The sequence below is a fragment of the Mytilus californianus genome, unplaced genomic scaffold (genome assembly GCF_021869535.1).
Source record: "Mytilus californianus isolate M0D057914Y unplaced genomic scaffold, xbMytCali1.0.p SCAF_5, whole genome shotgun sequence".
In the NCBI taxonomy this organism is placed as follows: domain Eukaryota; kingdom Metazoa; phylum Mollusca; class Bivalvia; order Mytilida; family Mytilidae; genus Mytilus; species Mytilus californianus.
The window spans coordinates 48,478,649-48,494,039 of NW_026262701.1; positions in this window are offsets into that span (position 1 = coordinate 48,478,649).

The window sequence follows — 15,391 nt, forward strand, 5'->3', positions numbered from 1 at the left end:
GTACTACATAAAAAAAATCTAAAAACTTATCCACACCTACCCCAAATAAACCGAAGGATGATCGAATGTGCTCTAGAAAGGTAATTAGTTACTGCTCAACTAGTTACACCAGTTTATATACATCGAGAGAAAATACAAAACTGGCTGAACAGTTAAAATGGTCCAGACTCAAATTAAATGAACAATTGCTCATCAACATGATCAAGGTATAAACCAAATACAGCCATCACATATATAATGAAGGAAACTTATTTAAATCATGGATGAACATCTCAGTTTGATTTAACTTCATTATAACATGCCTAAATTCAATATCTTGATGATGAAAAAAACCAATACATTAAAGAGCTTGGTGGTGAAAAGCCCAATCTGATATTTGATTGAGAGGTGAATTTGAGTTAATTATGCAATTGAAAAAATTATTTCACTCAATTATATAAAAATTAATGGGTAAAAACCCCAATTTGTGAATTCTTATCTGGAGCTCTGAATTAAATGCTGAATCTGATTAGTTCAGTTTGTGGGGAACCAGTACTGGTAAGTCAATAATATTTGGTGTGTTTTTGTACATGTATCCGAATTACAACATCTCATCTATGGGGATTAGTTGGTCAACTCCCTTAGTCATGGTTCTCATGGTCTATTGAAATCAAATCTTGGGCATGTTACAGCTTAAAATTAAAAAGTCAAACCTCAGAAAATTACAAAAAGACCACCATCAACATTATCTTAAAAATTAAATGTATATATATGTACATGTATATTAATATTTTGGTGAAAGAAGTTCATCCTCTCTATCTACTTTGACATATTCATTTAAATAAATGCCACGAGGATTATTATTAATATACATGTACAACAATAAGAAAACAACCCAATGCCAAAGATAACTGAAAGACGTCTAGAGATCAATACACAATCTCAAACAATAGACAAAATAAAAAACTAAAAGTACAGCCAATTGTTGTTATGTTTTATTACATGTATTTGCAAGACTTAAAATATTATATCTATCACAACTTTTTTAGTATAAGGTTCAACCTAACATTTTATAAAACTTTGATTTCATTGTGGCTAGTCTGTAAAAAAGACATCAATTAGAGAAGCCAATACTATTGGGACATTAATTTGAGAACAACAAAAAAGACTCTATTTCAGGGATATATACTTGTTCATACATGTAGATTTGAATCGTATTTTATTATGACGTCAGATTTGGATGTCGACTTCAGGAATTGGGGTTGGTTAGAGACTGGACGTCAATCCGAGTTTTATATATGTATATATATTGATTCAGCTATGATGTTAAATAGACACTGATAGATAAATCTGATAACATTTTAAAGTTTTAATGTTTGTTCACCTGTTTACAATGATTAGGTGGAAGTATGTTTTTTATTTCAAAAAGAGGGGCAGTCATGCTAAAATATTATTAATTAGTGCATGAACTACTTGCTAGAAACTGAATGTTTTTACCACAACATGTTTTAACTGTGATACGTACATATAATATAAAAAAATACATGTCTATTTCAGGACTTCTGATCTGTATGTAGTTTGGCATGTTTGTTAGATCATGGCGGTGTTTGGTTGCAAAGGGTGAATGTTCATGACAGTCATCTATTACAAAGTATATCACTGGACTGAGATTTTTGTCTAAGTGTATTATTAAAGTGCTTTGCTTTGAGCCCAGTTCATTGTTATGCAAATGGATTCTTTGTGAAATAAAGATTTGACAGACAACTCACATCAGCACATGATCTGCTGTAACGTAAGATAATTAAAACTGTCAGCACAAGGAGTTGTACCATCCATTCAATGCAAGTATTTAAGGGGAGATTAAAGCATTTTATTTACACTTGAACCAAACATTTTTGTCCAGAAGCCAAATAAATAAAGAACAAATTTACAAAACAATGCTACTCGTGGTACTAACAATGGGATGCTAGGTGGTTTTGTAGCACTTTTTTTAAACATCTGTGCTGCCTGCTGATGAGGCCTGAGTGTAAATGATCATTCACTTATACATACCGGTAATGTTAGTAAGTATAAATATTTTTTTTTTAATCCTTTTGTCCGTCAGTCCTGTTCATATCTAAAAGAATTTTAATCAGTTTGTAGGAGTTATGAGCATCTGTATTGGTATCTGCCATATATAGAGTGGTATATTGTCGTTACTTAAAACCATAATATATCTTCATATAAACAATTTCCACATTTAAACAAAATCTTTTACTAATGATACTGGGAAGATCCTGAACAAATTTTCAGTTTTATGTGGACAAACCCAAGTAAGAAATGATCACATCAAAGGAACATAAATAGAACCATACAAATATTACATGCATGCAGGTTCTCGGACACCATCTCGCATACTAAAATAACATCATGCAGAAATGCACCTAATGTGGTCCTCTTCTAATTTTGAGTTTTTGTTGCTATTCAAAATATAATTGTGGAACATATTTTATCGGAATCATTTGGCAATCCTTGCAATCTTCTGCTTCTTTACATAAAACAAGTGTTGGAGCACACTCAGCTAGCTGTGTTCCCTTAACGGGTCATTTTAAAATGCTAATGTATTCACATAGAAGTTATTTCAAAGTTAAAATGTTGAAAGGAAATCCTCCAATGTAACGTTGTACATGCACAAAATTTATTTACAGGAATGTACACATTATATACACGAAGCACTTATAGTACGTTGTCCAATATGTAGATTTGATATTAAAAGCAATGTCTAGCTAAATAAAATCTATGAACGGTCAGCACTGATTTAGATTAGTGTCTCCTCCATGACAGTCTATGGGGAAAAACCAGAGAACTCTTTTTGTCAGAAAACACTGTCAAACATCCAAACATACTATCCACACTGATCTGTGTCCACACTTGTAAAGAACATTAAAATATATTTGGACAATATATACAAACCAATTCCAAATGACAAAACATTAATATTCTGAAAATTAAATTGTACTAAGCATCCACGTTCAAAATTAATTAAATTTTGATTTTGGTTCATTCTATTTCGATATGGTAAACCAATCAATTTTCAGATTTTAACAAATATTTAGGCCAATTGGGCAACACGAAAAGTTATTTTGTGGTTTTTTTTTTCAACCAATCAATTTTCAGATTTTAACAAATATTTAGGCCAATTGGGCAACACGAAAAGTTATTTTGTGGTTGTTTTTTTTTTCAACCAATCAATTTTCAGATTTTAACAAATATTTAGGCCAATTGGGCAACACGAAAAGTTATCTTGTGGTTGGTTTTTTTTCAAAGAATTTCAAGTTGAGGACAGTCGGTTTTATAAAAGATTCTTTTTACTTATTCACATTTTTCTATGACTCGGTACGATTTAGAGCTTAACATATTGGAGACAATTGTCTATTTTTTGTATACTGTTTGTTAACCTTTAATGGATTTCTGTTATTTGTGTCATTATTGTCCTATTGACTTATACTCTATATTTCTTATTATTCTTAACGTAGATACTGAAATAATTAAATTCCGGTTGTTCCAAATCAAACCTATGTTGATAAACTATGTGAACTTACTTGAACGAACAATTGCAATCTACAATGGACTCTGACCAATATGTAAATATTCTTCGCGCCAAATACCCCTCTTTTTATTCCCACACTTGAGTAAACGCAACAGAAACGGTCTAAAAAGGAAAGGCGAGTGAGAGATACACTCCCATACACTATACTTTTCGAAAAGAGGAGATATGTTATGATTGTCAAGGAGAAGACTATCGGCCATAGAGGCAAACGAGAAAGCAAACAACTACAGATCATTCCACGGCTTATTTTATGTTTTAAAGTTTTGTACATAATACTCTGATACTCTGACGACGTTGTCACGACGTAGAAGGCATTCTTCATTATGATTTTTATAATGTTGGTTTTGTTTTTGTTAATAAATGTAATATGTTTTGTTTTTGAAGTCAAAATAATTCAAATATAGAATTTATAATCAGACAGAATTCTCCTATTGACATTTGAAACATACGAGGGTTGTCCGTATAGTTCGTGGACAAGCTGAAGTCTGCGTAAAAATAGCATTTCAGGTAAATTCTTTATGCATATTTGTAATCCTGAACTATATCCTAGTTCGTTTATATCAATATTTGTCCAATTTTAGATGCGAAATAATAACACTTACTTCATATAAATATAAGCAATAGGGACCCGGAGCACGTCGAAAATATCACATAACATGCAGGCTGGTGTTTTCATATTTTTTTTATTTTAAGTTTCAAAATCCTCCAAAAAATACATGAAACTTACATTGTGACGTCGACAATAGTCTTGACGTTACACCTGCTAAATTTGAATGGTCAAAATATCTTAATGGCGGAGAAATCTCGATTTGAAGCATTGAATCCAGAATCGGCATCACTGAAAAAAGGGAAATTTACGGAAAAGGTTGAGCAGCGGAAGGTTATAAAGTTTTGTGTAGACATCGGAAAAACGCCAACAGAAACACACAAATTCTTAAAACAGTCTGAGAAACATAGCAAAGTTAGTCGTTCATTGGTATGCAAGTGGCACAAAAGGTTTGGGAACGGAAGAGACAATTTGGAAGACGATGAGCGGGAAGGTAGACCATCTTCCAGGGAATCAGATGCGATAAAAGATGAAGTTCTGAACGTTATCAACAGTGACCGGCGACTAACAGTTCGCGAAGTTGCAGACATATGTGACATTTCTAAGACTACAGCGCACCACATTTTAGCCAATGATTTAAATATGAATCCAGTATGTGCTAGATGGGTACCGCGACTTCTTACAGCAGAACATTTAACAAAAAGAACGGAATTGTCAAATCAATTTATTAAAAAAGTTTCTTGTGGTGGCATACGAATTACAACCGACGAAAGCTGGTTTCATTACTACGATCCGGAAACTAAACAACAGTCAAGTCAGTGGAAAAACTGTAACTCACCGCCACCAAAGAAGGCAAAGATAACCAAATCAATGGGAAAGAATATGTTCATTCTCTTCATGGACCGAAAAGGAATGTCACTGACACATGCTGTACCCCGTGGCCAGACTGTTAATTCTGAATACTACTCCAAGGTATTATAATAACATAATATTTGCTTTTAAAAATAATGAATGATCTTATATCAATAGTTAAAACCTAAATAAAATGAAATAAACAGTTTAAGGAGGTGTTTATCAAAGAATGAAAAATAAATTATCAATCTTACTTTAATTTAGATGCAATACGATTAAAATAAAATTGAGAATTGAAAAGGGGAATTTGTCAAAGAGACAACAACCCAACCAAAGAGCAGACAACAGCCGAAGGCCACCAATGGGTCTTCAATGCAGCGAGAAACTCCCGTACCCGGAGGTGGTCCTCAGTTGGCCCAAAATTGTTTGCTAATTCAGTGAAAATGGACGTCACACTAAACTCCAAAACATATAAATGAACTAAAATTAAAAAACAAAAATGCGACAGTCCGTTTATTTTGTACTTTCAGGTACTGAGGCGAGATTTGGTTCAAGCTTTGAGAAAGAAACGCCCTTATTTAGCAGCCAACATAGAGCAACTGATATTACACCAAGACGATGCACCGGCCCACACTTCTCTAAAAACTCATCTAGAAATTGATTTACATAGATTCGAATGTCTGAAACATCCTCCGTATAGCCCTGACTTAGCGCCAATGGATTTTGTGGGATTCCCGCATATCAAATCTTTTCTCCGTCGACAAAGGTTCGACGATTTATCTGAACTAAGACACAGGAACATAAATAGAACCAGGAAGTAATGAACATAAATGAAAACAGAACAGTTTGAGAAAATATTTGATGACTGGATAAAAAGATGTAAAAAATGTGTTGCTTTGAAAGGAGACTATGTTGAGAAAAGTTAAAATGTTGACGTCGTCGAACGTCGGAACGTCGGAAATATTTGTTCGGGTGCTCCGGGTGAGAGTTTCTTATGATTTCTAAATTGATGAAAATACGATTATTTAAGCAGGTACTGAAATAAAATTTTGTACACTTAATCAGTAAATCATGAAAATAATTATATACTTGTTTTATTTATTTCGGACGGGTAAATAATATTTTATTGAGATTGTCCTCAAACTTTACAGACAACCCTCGTATGTTGTACTTTAAAATAAAATAAAATAATCAATGCATCATAGTGTTAGTACTTACATCACCTGGAAACACCACTGCAGAAAGTTTGAAGTTTTAAAATTTATTTCATAATTTATAACATATCAGCCCCTTAAGTTACTGTCTCCTTTAGTACACTTGTACGTTTGTTTGAATGCTTATATCTGTTGCGTATGAATGTATGTGATGTATTTTTACACAGTTTTGGTCAAACTTTTGATTTTGTCAGTTTTCATGGACTTCGCCTTTTTTAATTTACCTTTACCGTATTTTGGTAAACTTTCTTTCCTGAAGATCACGAAAATATGCACAAATGTGAAAAAATACTTCCAATTGACAATGTGAAAAGACATTACAATATTGTCTTTTTATTTGACTAATTCTTTAAAAAGAATATTTCTGCACAAATTAACAAGAAAGACACCAAACACTGTATATATACATTTTATGTAAACGTTTTCTACTATTTTTGTTCTCCAAACAAAATACACATCCTTCTTATAATTTGAGAATGCAGTAATGTTTTCAGAACGCTTTCTAGTCAAACGATCTTTCCATCATATAAAAGAGAAAAAAATAAACAATTTGCAGAAGTATGTCACAACTATTCTCAGTCGTGCAAGAACTTAATTGCTAGAACCAGCGGGAGGTTTGGCTAGTCACAAAACCAGGTTCAACCCACCATTTTTCTTAAAATGTCCAGTACCAAGTCAGGAAAATGGCCATTGTTATATTATAATTCGTTTCTGTGTGTGTTGCATTTTAGTGTTGTGTCGTTGTTCTCCTCTTATATTTGATGTGTTTCCCTCAGTTTTAGTTTGTAACCCGGATTTGCTTTTTTCTCAATCGATTTTTTAATTTCGAATAGCGGTATACTACTGTTGCCTTTATTTGTCATTATCTTCATATGGCATTATCTTTATATGCCATTGCTCAATCTGGATAGACAGTTAATTTCAATGTTGGTGTTCTATAGGCCAAAGCATGAATTAATCAACTCACCCTGGTACAACGACACTAACATCAACATCAAAAATCAACACCACATATAAAGACAAAGTCGTCTGTGGGAGTTCTGTTGGTATTTCTTTGAACATGTCAGTTACCCTTTTCAACCTTTGATCAGTATCCACAATAATAGCGTATATAAATAATTTGCTAGAGTCGAACTCAATTAAAGTAAAAAAAAAATCAAATTCAGAAATCGACTGATTTTGTAGTTGGAAGAAATTCGCTGTTTTTTCTTAATGATTACACTCTCCAAAGGAGAATAAATAAAACACTGAAGTTCAAGTTCTAAAACCCATGAAAAAACAATTTGGTCCGAGTTTCTATTGTCTAAACATAATATCGAGTCACTAGATCATTGCTGTGCAGCGACAACGAGAAAAATATTTGCAAATCAATTATGGTCAATAAAACATATCGAAATGGTTTATGTTACGATATCGAGTCTGTGGTATTTGTCAAATCTATATAGAAGATGAATGCCGTGTAATAATTTAAAATGTGCATTATATGAGTATGATAAACAATATCTATTTTTGAAAAGTGCAGCACTTGAATGTTATTTTTATGTCTCTTTATTATAGCAGATATTAGTACTTCGCTTTTACTCGTCATTTGATTGTAAGTTGTGCTAATTATCTTATTTCAGGTAACCGTAGAAGAAATGAAATATACTGTAAGTTATGTACGAATAGGTTTCATGATAAACGAATCGTTTTCAATGATATGACGTTAGATTGTGTTTTATACTTCAAAATATAATGACCCTCTGATTGATATGCATATGCATGTTGTACATGTATAGTATTCATTCATTGTAAAGTTGTGAAATGCAGGAGTAACACCACCATTGTTTTCCCCTATTAGTCTTTGTTAAATTTGCACTTTTCAAAAAATTGTGCAGAATTTATCTTTGTTTCAAATAAAGAAATACTTGGCATGAGTAAAGCTTTATCCTGTCCAGAACTACAGACAAAATTTCACTTAACATTTCATTGCATATATGATAATAACTATCACTGGAAGTTAACCAATCACATTTTCACTCCTGTTTTCCCTGTGTACAAACTTTAGTAACCATGTAACCTCAAGTTTCCAAATTTTCTATAGAAACAACAAATAAAAAGCGAATGGTGCTTTGAAACACCCACGATATATGTTTATTACTCAGAAATTTTTTACTGCAATGAAATGTAGGATTAATTTCCTACAACTGTCAAATTCAAGGGAATATTTTTATTCGACTCTTTTTCGTATGCAACCGGATGTGACGTACTATGATTTCTTGGTATTACACCTGCACTAATAAGTTTGTTTTGATATGGAATTTCGATTAAAATGTTGAATTGAGTTGAATTGAATTTTATCATTATCGTGGGATCGTGGTAGTCACAAAACGGATGTGTTAGATATGTAGTTTCTATCTAAACAAAATAAAATAAAATACGCAAAGGGTTCTGTGGAAAGCTGTTTGTCGCCTGTAAAAGTGTAGTGTTGACCATCAAAAAATAACTTAGTCCATTTACCAGTTAAGAAAACCCAGAAAAACGAATACTCTTAGAATGCTATCTTTTGACAATGAAGAAGCTTTAATCCCAGTTTTGTAAATTCAATGAAGGTTTGACACAGTTATCGATGTCCTAAAACTTTAAAACAATCCGAAGACGGCATATAAATATAAGGGCAAACATAAGAAAAATAAATTAGATCCATTTATTACGAAAATACGGAAAAATGAACATTTTACTGTTTAAAAAACTATTAACCCAAAAGTGAACCTACATATGGAGAAAAGCAACAGTACTATTCGAGTTTCCACATAAACAGGGATCTCTATCAAGGTGATCAATTAGTCAGCAGAGTATTATAGCTCACCAACGACTCAAATAACACATGGTACTCCAAGAATATAACAATGCCTTCAAAACATGCAAAATGTGGTCATGCGACATCAGGTAAAGCAATAACTACCATTAAAAAAGTACACGATTGTTGTTCTTCGTGATCCTTAAATCAGACAATTAAGTTTCAATGGTGAATTTATACTGCTTGTAACCACTGAAAATCAGATTCAGTGGTATTATTGAAACATGAGACATGTAATTACAAGTAGATGAAGAAACGGTATCATCGATAGGGGCATTCGGTTTCTCTTTATCAGTTTTGTTCTGGCTTTCTGGGAGCTTTGTTGGTACTTCCGTGTACATATCAAGCCATTTAAACTTAGTTGAATTAGGTTCAAGACACTCTACTGGCAGACAGACGTAGGAAAAATGTAACAAGAAATCATAAAACTCGTCGGAACATCCGAACTCTTGTGTTTTGTTGACAGAACATTGGATTCCAATAATCATACGGCTGAAGAAATAAAAAAAAATATTGACAGCATCGGTTTTGCGTATTATGAAAATATACGCAAAGCGCCATATATTTGTAAACTATATGAATGCAAAGAGGCGATTAGAAATTCACATTCATTTTACGTACTTTTGAAGGTAAACAATTATTAAGTGTAATTTTCATTGTCTTATGCAGAAAGGGAAACCGGTAATTTCTTTCTGTTTTTTTAATGTTAAGATTACTTTCAATAATTTATTTAAAATATAAATGAACGGTAAAAAGTGCATACCTGCAATACTGTTGCCATAGATATCGTGGCGTGTCTGTGTAGATTTCCCATATATCGTCTCAACTTAATCGTAAGTGAGGCAGTTCTGGTTGACATGGGCAATCACATCTGATTGTTTTGAACCAATGCACGTTATTCCATCTTCTAACACTGGAATAAACAATTTTGAAAAATATTCCTGTACATTACAATGACTAATGAACACCAGATATTGATAACACATAATTTTGTTACGGTATGGATTAGCCTATATCTCGGTCGGAAAGTAAAAAAATATTTTGTTATTTCATTAGTTTAAAAAAAAATGAAAAGAAAAGATATGGAGTATCCATTAACGAGTGAAAACTTTTACACACATTTCAACAAAATACGGGAAAGCAAAGGAAAAGCGCTTAAATCGATGTACTTCTTCAAAACGTCATGGAACAAACGCTCACATCTCTAAGCAAGTTCAAGGCGGTCACTTGTATTGATTTGAAAGGAATTCTTTGATGTCGATGTTGTTGCATCGGTGAATTAAAGAACACAGATGAGGAGTAATATCAATAAATTATAAACTACAAGTATTTCGGCAAATAAATCTATCAAAAAGTGTCATAAACAGTTTGGCAATCTCAGTACACAAACAATACAAGCATTAAGATACCCAAATGTATACTAAGATACAATACAAAAAAACTTGGTAGGAAATAATGTATAAATTTTGCAAATAATTCTGGTGGGTTGCACTAACAATTCTGATAAATAAACTCATTGGAGAAGAACAAAATAAGTACTACAAATAACAAAGTACGTACTGAAATCAAATCGAAATCAATGCATCCCTATTTATGAATTATGTAATAGATTCCTTGACGGCGAAATTAGAAAATTGATAAAACGCAGCAGTTTGTTTTTGGCTTATTTATCAGTATCCAAAATAATAAGTAGTTTCAGGTCTTTAACTTACCATTTTTGTTTATACACGTGCCAATGATAAATACTTTGAATGCTTCGACGTTCATTAAGCCGGGTCCGGCATCCCGGTAATCTGGACTACTGTCTGTGACATTGCTATAACATTCTATAAGTTTGGTCATGATTCTGACGGAAAAAATATATTGACAAAAATCAATTATTCAGAAATATAAAGAATCTTTGATTTCCTTGCAAAATTTCTGAGGGTTATAAAATATTTAGCAAAAGTTAAAATTCTAGTACCGTTAATCCTTGATATTGAAAGGTTACCCAATTCAATTTTTTTTTGGAAAAAATATATTGACCACTCGAAACACTTCTCATTACAAGCATGATACAATAAATTCCAAGGAAATGCCATTTATGTGGCGGTCTAAAGGAAGGACAATATGGGTACCTATACCCTAATCTCTAGAATTAACAACAAGGCAAAACTTTGTTTTGACTTCTTTTTCTTGCGAAATGTGGAAAACTTTTAAAAATCATGTATAACATAAACAGACTTTTAAAACTAACTTATTTTTGCTTTAGAGAAACTGATATCAACTTTCTTGTCGTAAAGTGTTGTTTCTAAGCTACTTTTACTGTCAATGTCTACGTGTAGGTCAAGGTATGAAACAGATCTTGTTGCTCATCACAGGCAAACATTTCGTTATAAATTAGTGGCAACAATAATTGTCTGATGTTCAAAACTCATAAACCCATTAAACAGAAACAAATCAAGATAAAAAAACAATAACGAGGGGAATCGCATGAATTAAAAGTGCGACAGAGTAAACGTCTCCTGTTATACATACATCACTTGTAAGTCGTGTACGGTGATAGAATAAACGAGAAAATTAGGGCGAGAAATGATCAACCAAATTATATGTCCTCAACTTTATCATTACGAACCTTTGATTCAATAGTTTCCCTGTCAGAGGCATCATGTTTTCAACTAATCATGATATGAAACGCAAGCTCTGGAGTTTCATATCAACTGGAAGATATAATACGATATACTTCTTGAAAGCCGTGTTTGTCGTTAAGTTTAATAAACCGACCCTGACTGAGGATTTCTATATGTAAGTTGAGATATTTTGCAGGTCTAGCGGTTTCTGTTGTATCCTTTGTCAATAACAATGGGATAGACACTATCAAGATACTCACCTATATCATATAAACATACTAATAAATAGTTTGAAAATCAATGATTTAAAGAAGGAGAACACGTTCTTACCTTATTTCACACACTTTGGTAAAAGCCTGACTACGAAAAATGTACGACGGTTGGGGATGCTCGAATATTATAGCCTTGCCCACTGCATCAATTATACAGTTGTAAATGGATACTGAGGCGTCATAACATAGATCATTCCGTAATCCACTATATAGCTCTATAAAATAATTATTTAGTCTTTTGACTCATTTCTTATACAAATACTTGTTATTTGAGAAATTGCTTAAACCATTTTAGCTATACATACCAAAAATTAGAGATAATTGTTCCAGGAATGAAAATAACAGTAATAATTAATAGTAACCGTACAAATTAATAAAAAGTTAAGTATAAATTGATAAAAAAAAGATAAAATTGCATTTCTTTTATAAGATTTCCTTTTAAATGTATTATCACATGTCAGAGATGACAATAATATGAATAATACTATAACAGAATATAATGATCAGTTACAATAATAATATTTATTTAATAAGTATATAAAAATTAATTTAAATGTCTCAGTGAAAATGCCTATAACTAAAACTACCAACCGTAAAATATTAAAGAAATAAAAAGACTTCCAAGTAAACGCGTTCTCTTTAGTGCTTTGCAAAGAAAGTGTTCGTTCATATGCATCACATTTCCCTTTATATCAGTTATTCTCAATAATTAATATCATAAATGAAATATTAATGAATTGAAGTGGTATACCTCATTAATTGTTATTTCCCCTCATTCTTATATTAAAATAATTCAAATTAATCAGTTATCGGACTGTCATAAGGTTCCAATATCAAAAAATATTTTTTCTCTAACATCACGTTTTGAAGTTTTGCAATTAATCATAAAAAAACTGACATATAATCTGAATCCAATATTTCTTTTAATATCTTAATTTGGAAGGTATGACAACACCCATGTTAAGTCCATTTGAATTAAAAAGGGTGATTTAATCTGGACACTTAATCTGAACACAAATGGCAGTTATAATGTTACTTCGATGTCATAAACATTTCTAAATTGACATATATGACTTCAGAATGACATTTTAAACCAAGTATGTTGTGAAGTTAAATACAAGTCACAATATTTCTTTCCGAGTATGTATCAAACTGTTTCAGACTGTATCTTTGCCACAGAGAAAAACAACAAGCACATGCAAGTAGAGTTCCATTCACAAACATGCCATCGAGGGAAGGTATCTTGCACTGGCATGTTTGTGAGTGGAAATCTTCTGGCATGTGCTTGTTGTTTTTCTCTTTGGCAAAGATACAGATACAAATTTGACATGGATATGATTGGCCCATTTTAAAGCAACGACTTGGGAATCATTTAGTTACTTCATTTTTAATAAATGGACAGAAGCCATTTTAGTGCGAACTGAAAGTGCAGAAGAAATATCTACACTGTTAAACGGAGAAATCTATTTTATATTTTAAATTTGCCATAGTATCATCACGGACAAAGGTCAGATGTTTGACAGTAAACAGTCAATCAAATAAGTCACACCTTTACCAGTATATGTTATTCATCAACCAGTTCTGTTGAAAAAACGCACAAACAAAACGGACCTGAACTCAAACTTATTCTTAGTATTCTTATGACTTTTTGGATAACTACTACAGCATCCTCAGAGTTTATTTCTTTCTACATAGTTTTGCATAGGCAACGAGATGAGTTGTCTACTTGATACAAGCATCATTTATAAACCCAACATAAAAAAAAATCCAGTTAAGCATATTCAAAATTATTGACGACCTTCAGATACCCAAAACATTAATTACAGAGAACATTACACATGCACAGTATTATAAGAAAATTGACAGATACACTGAGTTGCCTACCTTTGAAGTACACGATCCGGTCTTATCACATACACCAAAGGTGCCCAAATGATTGTCCTCAAAGCCACATTGAACATTTGATGGACATAATCTAACATTGCATCTAAAGGCTTGTATCACACTTACAAACTTGAGATTAAGAAACGACAAAGAGCTCAAAAGCATGATGAATGCAAATTGGCTAAAACTCTATCATCATCCTCTTCAGAGACACCTTGGTACACCAGATTATGGATGTTCCTCGTCAGAATCCTAAGCACACCCTGCCAAACTGTTTTCAACCTTAGCAAAACGCCCAACAAATGTGTAAAAATCAACAAGAAAAGAAAAAGTAAAGGTAAACAGTTCAGACGATGCCGCATCAGATGCTGTTGCTTCGTATGATTCATCGCAATCATGTTCAAAACCAGACATAGGTCAGTACAAATTAGAGACAACAGTGGTTTACTGATGTTTCATAAATCTATTAAGAAGACACAAATTAAGATAAAAAACAAAAACTGAGGGAATCGCACGAGCTAAAAATAAGCGGGTATTGGTGCATCGACTGAGTGAGTGTCTCTTGCTACAACATTTACGGGATCAATGGCATTCATGGATTTTCTTTTTCATATGTAGGTTATGATCTTTGATCAGCTGTCTCCCTAAGCCAGCGAATTTGTTCAAGAGATATTTTAATTTTTTTGTCCGTATAAATACCGCAATGGACGTGTGAGCTCTAATCAAAAATTATGTGTATCTGTTAGTAATTTGTTCGTCTTTAGACAATAACATTTCAATCACTTCCTCTAAACCATCTGAACAATTTGGTTTAAATTTGACAGGAATAAAATTCCTCATTTCTGTCCGATCAAATAAAGAACTTGGTATGGCCTTCATAGGCAATTTTTGATTCCAATTTTCAAAAATGTTTTGAAACTGTAGAACTATAAGACTAAATCAGGACACACGATTAAAATTTACAGTCAATAACTAATTCTTAGATTTGAAAATGACTATTTATTCATTGAATATGCATTGTATATCTTCCAATCATTTCTATGTCATTAATTACAATATCATGGAAAGTAGAAATGTTGTAGGTTTGAAGATTCACACTTTTTTGTATTCATTTGAAATGTTCTCATTAATCATTCAATTTGCAGAATGTTTTCGTTGTTCTGACAATCAATGTCATTTACCAGGTACAATTATATATAAATCACGCATTGTTGATCATTGCCATTTCGACCAGTCATATGTCGTCATTTCAACCAGGCAAAGGTCATAAGTTGACCAGTCAAAGGTCTCAACTAGTAAAACAAAGGTCTTTTTCTTTATTGTTATGACCACTGAAAGTAGATTAAATGTCTTATTGTTTACTAAAAATACAAAAAGTGGCATTCAACTTTCGAAAAATATAAAAACAAAAATCCCCCCAATGGACACAATTGAATAAAAAATGTTTATCTATTCATATCCGATTACCTTCAAAATGAGTTAAGAATTGATAAATATTTGTGTCGGCAATGCATAAAGAATATCCGTTGATAAAAGTTATTTCAGTACAATTAACTACACTTAAAACATCCGTTACTTGTATTTGTTTATTAAGTTTTCCGTATTC